Source organism: Perca fluviatilis, chromosome 14, assembly GCF_010015445.1.
Source record: "Perca fluviatilis chromosome 14, GENO_Pfluv_1.0, whole genome shotgun sequence".
NCBI classification, from domain to species: Eukaryota; Metazoa; Chordata; class Actinopteri; order Perciformes; family Percidae; genus Perca; species Perca fluviatilis.
The window spans coordinates 37,332,551-37,342,173 of NC_053125.1; the positions used below are offsets into that span (position 1 = coordinate 37,332,551).

The 9,623-nt window shown below is 39.8% G+C and overlaps 1 pseudogene; it reads left to right on the top strand.

The window, feature by feature from the left end:
* The window catches only part of LOC120573340, a 64,100-nt pseudogene extending 61,955 nt beyond the window's left edge, over nt 1-2,145 (top strand).
* The last annotated feature ends 7,478 nt before the right edge of the window (nt 2,146-9,623 follow it).

The window sequence follows — 9,623 nt, forward strand, 5'->3', positions numbered from 1 at the left end:
GGCTAATTGCAAATATGGTAAGACTGTGTGTCGGACTTCAGCGGCGGTGCTGGTGCTCGCTGCACGGCCTGCCTTCCTTCACAGACCCCGGCCTGCTGTGAGCTCCGTTAGGCTGGCAGCCCTGACAGAGCTCCAGGGCCTGCAGCTCCCCTCTTCCTGCTAGCTAAATGGCCCGTGTGTGAGAGTGAGAGCGCCGTCATTGAGCTTGTTACACCAGCAATCTCTTACCACATGTTACACACAATGTCACGCCACTTAGCTATACAACATCTTAATGTCTTATAAACCTAACAACGGTGTCCGATTTCAAGTTATTATTTGTAAAGTTTAGCTAGGTGTTTCGTTAGCTGCGACTGTCCCTTCAATCCTATCTATGTGTAGCTACAAATCACGGCTAGTTAGCTTCATTTTTGGTCGTAATTCGTGTATATTTACAGTTTGAATTTCGTCACGCCACTTACACATCTAACTAAATGTTTTATAAAGCTAACAACGGTGTCCGATTTCAAGTTAATGAATATTTGTGAGCTGTAAGGGTTTCGTTAGCTGCGACTGTCCATACAATCCTATGTGTACAAGATTGCGGCTAGTTAGCTAGCTTCATTTTTGGTCGTAATTCGAGTATATTTACAGTTTGAATTTCGTCACGCCACTTACAACATCTAACTAAATGTTTTATAAAGCTAACAACGGTGTCCGATTTCAAGTTAATGAATATTTGTGAGCTGTAAGGTTTCGTTAGCTGCGACTGTCCCTACAACCCTATGTGTACAGATTGCGGCTAGTTAGCTTCATTTTTGGTCGTAATTCGAGTATATTTACAGTTTGAATTTCGTCACGCCACTTACACATCTAACTAAATGTCTTATAAAGCTAACAACGGTGTCCGATTTCAAGTTAATGAATATTCGTGAGCTGTAAGGGTTTCGTTAGCTGCGACTGCCCCTTCAATCCTAGCTGTGTGTAGCTACAAATCAAGAATAGTTCTGTCGTATATTTACAGTTTGAATTTCATCAATCCAGTTATACAACAGCTAACTAAATGTCTTATAAAGCTAACAACTGTGTCCGATTTCAAGTTAATGACTTTTTATGAATTCCAGAGGAATTCTAAGAAGAGGCTAGCTATAGCTAGCCTCTTCTTAGAAGCACGGTCAGAGAGGCCTCTTCTAGCTATAGCTCCATCCAGCCGCAGGCTCTATCAATGAGACTCGCGGACAAGAGGCGTGTATTTCACCGATCGTTTGTTTAAATAACTTAACACATTAAAATTACACACATTATAAGATTAAATGGAACCTGTGGTAAGAGATTGCTGGCGTAACAAGCTCTCTGACCGTGCTCTCACTCACACATACCTGGCATTAGGAAGAGGGGAGCTGCAGGCCCTGGAGCTCAGTCAGAACACCAGCGTTTAGTAATCCATTTGCAAAAACCGGTGACTTTGCGTGGGTATGGAGTGCTGTCAGCTGCTAGCCCTAAAGGAGCTCTATCGAGCTCAGAGCAGGCCGGGGTGTGTCAAGGAAGGCAGGCTGGGCGGCGAGGCAGCAACACAGGCAGCACCGGCGCTGAACTCCGACACACAGTCGGACAAAATTTGCAATTAGCCATCCATTTTCGTAAAACGGCCCATATTTGAGCTTTAAATAGTTGATTTCTCGCATAAAAAAGTTTCAGAAGTGGATTTTGTAATGGAATAGCAGAGATCTGCGCGACCTAGATTCAGAAGACTACCTGATCTCAGGTCAGTTGTGTAGCCTATGTAAATGTTGGGGCGTGACCGTTCTCTTAATACACCCATGGGCTGACAAAGGTTCCGGTTTTTGGGAGGTTGACGACAACTTCCAGCTTTGTTGGGATTCGCCCGTTTTCAGCGGCAGTTTCAAAATATGAGATTTTCATAGTAAAGGGGTGTCAATGGGACTTTGAGCTTCTATGTATGTCCTATTTACCCACCGAACTGTCGTTATTCAACTATGACAGGGTAAAATCGGTTTTGCATTCTATCACCCCTTTAAACCTCATTCCTGGAACGGACCCCTGGTCTCCTGGTTCCTCAGTGTCTCTGAGTCCTCTGGAGGACGGAGAGTCTCCTTCTGTTTCACACAACTGATCAGTTGAGTCTGAACAGGATCACACTTACAGACAAAGGCCGTATATTTTGAATTTCTTTTAAGAATAAAAGTCGGGATATTTCAAGTAAAAAAGTTGAAATAGTAAAAAAATTAATGATTTATTATTTAAACATGTAAAAACAAAAACAGTTAAATAAAGAATAAAAACAACAACATTCAGAGGAAGGTATTTTATTTTGGAAATATGGAAGCTGATTACCACCAAAAAATATTCATGAACATTATTATTTTTATATTATTCTCCTTTAACTCTGTCTGATGTAAGAATGCCAATAAAGTTAATCAAACAAACTTTATTTATCTTCACAGTTTTTTGAAATTCTCAAAATATTTAGATTGTTTTTCTTTTAATATTTAAATACTTTACACATTTATTTCAGAGAAATCTACAAACCCTCCCGCTGCACGCTGTCTACATTCATGATGTATAGTCAAACTAACCAAAAACTTTTTATTGATCATCATTATAACATTTCAGGGCATTCCTGTAACCATGGTAACGGTGCCAGAGGGGAGGGAGAGAAGCTGAATGAAGCCGTTTACACAGACACACCCCAGACAAAGTCCAGACTAGAGTTGTTATTTCACACATGGAGCCCACAACAGGAGACTCTCGGGTCAGACAAGTTCTCATGTGTTGACTAAAGTCAAAAACTAACTGATAATGTAGCATCGCGACCAGTCCTTGCTAGCTAAGCAGCTGAACTTTAGCACCGCTACGTGTTTAGATCCCGCCCTGTGTGGGTCACTACACTGTCATTGGTCAGGCACACACACGCTGTAAACGATTCTATTGGCTGTAGAGTGTGACAATCTCAATCAATGAAAATCAGCCAACACTTTTTTGTTCTCCTCCGATCTACATTGATCTCATAACATAAGTCAGAACTTTACAGTGTGTAAACCATAGACAGTCAGTGTGTATACCATAGACAGTCAGTGTGTAAACCATAGACAGTCAGTGTGTAAACCATAGACAGTCAGTGTGTAAACCATAGACAGTATACAAGAAGGTGTAAACAGTACAGCAGGTGTCCCACAGTTGGGGTCCGACTTCAAGTGAAAACACAGACGCACCGGATGCAAAATGTTTTTAACTGTAAATAAAAGTTTCCAGCCTGCTTCAAACAATGCTGAGTTTACTGACTAATTATTAAAACCCAGGATGTGTTGCGTGAACTATCGTGACCCACTCAGCACTAATATGTGATGCGTTAAGCGGCAGATAAAAGGCTGCTACTTGGAGAGAAAATTAATTAAGCCAATTCAAAATATTAAATGTAACAAAAGTAATTTTTTTTTTCCTTTAACATTTGTTTTTACCACCGCATTAAACTGTGATGTTCATGTTTTGTTGTAATAAAAATGGAAACATGAATAAATAAACACCAAGTAAGATAATCACTAGTGAATAAGATAAATACCAAATAATAACTTGTATACTTCAAATTCAGAGTGTTTTCGCGGGCGTTGGTGATTTCTATTGTTTGTTGGAGCTTTGAGCGGGAGGCCGTGTACCTTTGCTAGCTTGACATTAGCATGGCTAATAATGTTAGCCGACTTAATTATGTGAGCTAACTAACATTTTCGATAACTTTCTTTACTTACTACGTCTTTGGCAGTTCAAGATACAGTGTTGTATAGCTTACAGTAAGTGAATTAACGTTAGTGACTGTAATATCAGAACAAACTTAGCTAGCTAGCTAGCTTCTGATACCAATGCTATGATAGCTCTGATGCTAGCTACATTTTCGTCTTTGGTGATAGTTATGAAGTTCAAACTTTACTTACCTCTAAATTTCTGAGCCTCCTGTGAAATTTCGATTCCTCCTTCCACCACCAACTTCTGTAAAAGTTCCTCTGTGGACAGACCCCTGAGCGACATACTGAATCATGAACTGACTCCTGTCTGTCCTGCTCAGCACTAGTTTGACGTCTCTGGTATTAGTGCACTGCTGTTGCTTGGTAACCAGTGTGCCATCTTGGGGAACTATATTTCGGCGGGTGAATTAGGATTTGTTTTCAGTAAATAATCACATTTTATGTTACCGTGTGTTTATGTCCTTAAGTATTACTAGGTTGTTTACAGTAACCGTTTTAGCAACCGTTTAATAAAAGCTGATTGAACCGTGATTTACAGTGATTTTAGAAGACTAGTTCAGGTGGGTAATGGGACCCATTTATCTGCACAGGAAGTGATCTGTCTGTCTGCAGAAATGCAGGGGCAGTTTATTAAGCTGAACAGTGATGGCAGGTGAAGCATATTTTTGCCACTTGTTCTCTTGTGATCTTCTGGTTGGCACTGATGAGGGAAATCCGGATACGGCCTTAAAACTTCTCCTTCCTTTTGCCTCCACATACTTGTGTGAGGCAGGCTTTTCCAAACTGACTGAGCTCAAAACAAAACACCACGTTCAAATGAGTAAATCCAAAACTGAGCTGAGAATTCAACAGATTTGTAGAACAAAGTAGTCTCATGTTTCACATTGAGCTAAAACTTAGCCTAAATGCAGGCTTTGTAGAAATTATGCCAATAATAAGATGCTACCAACGGCAATATAACAATAATAATAATAATTAATAATTAATAATTAATAAATAATAAACTAAATACCTCAACTATAACTACTAATAGGCCTATAATATTACAATTACTTCAATGCTGCATGTACCCCTTCAAATGGTACAAATTTGTTCTTTCTTTTGCTTTAAGTCACTTTGTACCCTTTTTGGTACAATTTTGACCTCTTAAAGACCAATATTGTACTATTGAGGGAACATTCTTCAAAAGTAAGTACAAAACTGTTCTTGTCTCATACCTCTATTTTTGTGTGTGCAGAGAGAAAGAGACACACACACATGGTGGCCATGGGGCAGCATGGTGGCCCAGTGGTTAGCACTGTGGCCTCACAGCAAGAAGGTTCTGTGTTTGAATCCAGGTTGTTCCGGGGCCTTTCTGTGTGGAGTTTGCATGTTCTCCCCGTGTTTGCGTGGGTTTCCTCCGGGTTCTCCGGTTTCCCCCACCATCAAAAACATGTACTTTGATCAAGGCACTGGCTCAGATCTGGAGTTGGTCCCCGGGCGCTGTCGTTGGCTGCCCACTGCTCCCTTGAGGGATGGGTTAAATGCAGAGAATGAATGTACGTGTATGTGACAATATGACATAGTGCCTTTACCCTTACCACACACATAGAGACACACAGAGAGAGAGACACACAGACACACACACAGAGAGAGACACACCCACGAACACATACACAAAGACAAGACAAAGGTGTTTGGTGATGAAGCTGGAAAATAAGTTTGTTTCACACGCTGGAGTTCTCTAAGTCATTCTTTTGCAAAATAAGGAGACAGCTTAACAGATTGACGAGCAATCTGAGAAAGTGTGTCAGTGAACAAAGAAACTTCAAGGTTCTTATAGCTGAGCATGAGATGGGAGGGACCGTTTTCCTGCTGACACTGCTTCTTTAACTGTTGAGTCTTGAGTTTTTTGTGGAAACCTTCTTCAGGTTGCGGAAAGCCTACTCGTATAGAGCTGAGCTTTGAGGCTTTCTGTGGAAGGCTTCCTCGAGTTGCGGAAAACCTCCTCAGGCCTCTGCCTCATGTAGAGTGTGCATGAGGGAGACAGAGGGGGCCACATAGGCTTGCATGACAGATACAGGAGAAGCTATGATCACCTTTTTAGAATAATAGAGTACTATACTAAATCCTTATAACTGATATATTATATTATATAGAAAACAGAGTAAATATTGGGTAGCACTTTATAATAACTATCCATAATTCATCATTTATTAAGCATTAGTTAACTATTAGTTAATGGTTTGTTCATTATTACTTATTAATTGTTCATACATAGTTCATCATGAGTAAAGTATTTGTTCACACAATTATAAATGGTTTGTTCATAGTAAATAAGCCTATTAATTAATGTTTTTTTCATCATTATTAATTAATTGTTCTTACATAATTCATCATCAGTAAAGCATTCATTCACATAGTTATAAATGGTTTGTTCATAGTAAATAAGCCTATCTTGAAAAATATGTTTGTAAGTACATGATTTATACTTAACAAATAATGAAACAACCATTTGGATATGAAATAATTTTCCCATTATAAACCAGTTACTAACTATTGCTAAATGCTTTGTTCATCATTTGTAAAGCACTGCTCCTATGTTAATTCTCATTCTTGGTTGTACAACTGAATAGAGATTTAGATATTTCAGTATGGGTTAACTGAAATATCTCCTCATTTTATTTTCATTGTAGCCTAAGCAATTGATTTTATTACTGAATAGTAATTGAGAGAACTGATTTGGCCTTATCTACAGGTGGTGGAGGTGGAGATTAGAGAAGCGCTACGCACGGGAGGTCCGGTCCAGTTAGGGATATTGGATCACATTGATTCTTCAAGTCCCAGAGTCTTCTAGGGGTTAGAGATTCCCAGTTCAGTGGGCTGGGTGGCAAGCTACAGGATCAAGACTCAGAAGTTATACGGATTGCCCTGGAACAGAAACCAAACTCATATGGGCCCCAACGTTGAATATCTCTGAACGCTTGTCATCAAAGAACAATTGAGCTCATAGAACTGAAAAGGGTTTATTTTATGAGTGCACCTTATTATTTTAGTTGTTATTTCCATACCTGTGTTTTATCTGTATATGTGTATGCCATGTTTCTGTGTATATTAATACACTTCTCAAACTTTATCCTGGTTTTCTAGTCTCTTTATTGATGTTCAATTCTCTGGCTCTTAACAATCTAGTTTTCTTCTGGTTCTGGTCCAAATTCACATTGATTGCAACTACATAACACTACTACGAGCTATTTCATAAATGTACATTCTTACTACATCGTAATAAGGGTTACAAATACTTTTTTTACTTGTGTCTCTGTTGTATCTGCTAACCTGTGCAACTCATTTATAAATGCTTTGTAAAGCATAGCAAGTCCTCACTTTAGATGGTCTCACATCATGTAGTCAACTAATCAGTAGTAACTCATGAGTTAAACATGGATTGATGTGTTGGTAAGTGCTTGTTAAATTGTTACTGTAATTGTTGGAATTGTTGGTTGCTTTGTAAATTATAGAGTGTGGTCTAGACCTACTCTATCTGTAAAGTGTCTCGAGATAACCTATGTTATGATTTGATACTATAAATAAAATTGAATTGAATTGAATTAAAGATGCAATAACACACTAACTATCTGTAGGCATATTTCTGAAGGCATGTCCAAATAGAATACATGTGTGTGTCCAGGTTCTGTTAGCCTTTGGAACTCATTTATAAATGCTTTGTAAAGCATAGAAAGTGCTCACTTTAGATGGGCTCACACAGTATACTTAACTAACCAGTAGTAACTCATGAGTTAATCATGGATTGATGTGTTGGTAAGTGCTTGTTAAAGATGTATTAACACTAACTATCCATAGGCATATTTCTGAAGGCATGTCCAAATAGAGCAATACATCTGTTAGCCTTTGGAACTCATTTATAAATGGCTTGTAAAGCAAATAAAGTACTCACTTTAGATGGGCTCACACAGTATACTTAACGAACTACGAATTATGGATTTGATCAACTGGTCTCTCAGCGCAATTGACACCATATTCTCGACGAGAAGCTCGGGTTCGGGGGAACCTGACTGCCCTGCCGGAACGTTCGCAGCTGGCTACACGATGGACGCGTGGGAGAGGTGGCGGGTCGTGTGTCTGGCGGTTCTTTCCGTGGAGGACATTGAAGATATCTACCTATTCGGAACCATGATAACAGGTCTTTTGCTGATTAGCTCGGGCATTGCCCTGGTTTATCGAGAAATTAAAGTGAAGACGGGAACAGAGCAAAATACCAGGCTGCCCGTCATGGTTGAAGCTGTGGGCAGAGCTGTCGGAACTCAAATTGTGACTCTGAACTCCATGAGCCACAAATTGGATACTGTGATTATCATGGGCCCAAAACTGGATACCATCTTGGGGAGACAGTCAGCTCTGGACAAGTTGGATGACATCTTGGGGAAACTCACAGTTTTGGCAAGGAAATTTGATCGATACGGAGACCAGAGGGGACATTTCAGACTAATCTGCCGGCTCCTCACCCCAAGACAAAACAAATTCCAACCATATCTTTTCGGCCCATGAACAGCCTGGCCAAGGCCGGTGTTGGATACTCACTCCCCCATGGAGCACTACAGCGAGGCACACTCTTTTTTTCCCTACCCGAATCCCACTGACACCTGTTGATTGTTGACTCGTACTGGGTCCTGTTTCAAGGCTGACTCCATGGCAACCGGCTGTGTATCGCAATGACAATCGTGCGGACTGAGTAAACCTGATTACGGGGGCCAGACGTAGCTTGACTAATCAGGCCTACACATACACGAACTTTGACATACATACAGATTTGCAAACACACCCCACCCCCCTATCCAGCGCCTTCAACGTTTCTTCCCCCAGTCAGGCGGGCAGGTCTGGGCCAGCCACTTTGTTTGGCTGCAGGACCAGATGTCTGTTTGCCTGTCCTGGACTACCTCTACTCCATCACCCCCATCCCAATGCACCCAACATCCCACCCCTACTGCGTGTCCTGTTATATTGTTATGTTGTGTTATGTGCAGCAGTGCAAATGTACTGACTGTGTGCTTATGTGCTGAGGTTTGTTTTCTCCTGTTCCCACACTGTTCTTTTTTTATGAGGGTAGTCTGAGAACGGCTTTTTTATTCCCTCTCCTCTCCCAATGTCATGCTGTATCTGTTGCGAGGGTTAGGAGAGAGTTGAGATGGCGCCGCATATGGCGACTCGGTGTGTTTGTGTATGTTGCTTTAATGATTTTAATGTGATTTGCACTTACGATACCAAGACACATTCCTCGTGTGTGTAAACATACTTGGCAATAAAGCTTTTCTGATTCTGATTCTGATTCTAACCAGTAGTAACTCATGAGTTAATCATGGATTACATTATTGGTAAGTATTTGTAACAGATGTGTTAACACCCAAGCTATTAGTTTAGGCCTTTTTCAAAATCATAACATTTTATATAAGACATGAACAAATGTAGGTCTAGATAGTCTGTTAATCATTAACTTCCTAGTTATAAACAACCGTTTACGTTCCTGAGTACCTAGTTGATGATGGTAAAATTACTTAATTTACAAATGGTTAATGCATCATGTAGGAATTATTAAAAAATATACTGATAAACCTTTTACATGGGCTTACTTACTATGGACCAACCATTTACTAACTACATTTACAAATGCTTTACTGATTAGAATGAATGTAGGAACTATGCTTTAAAATGATAAACAAATAAATTACTACTAGTTTGTAGATAGTTTATAAAGGGATAATTATTTAATTTACTAATGGTTTTTGCAATACTTAGAAGGTGTCAAACTTCTATTTATGAACATAACTTCCAAGAGCCTTATTTACTATGAACAAACCATTTATGAGTGTGTATACAAATTAGGGTTGGGCG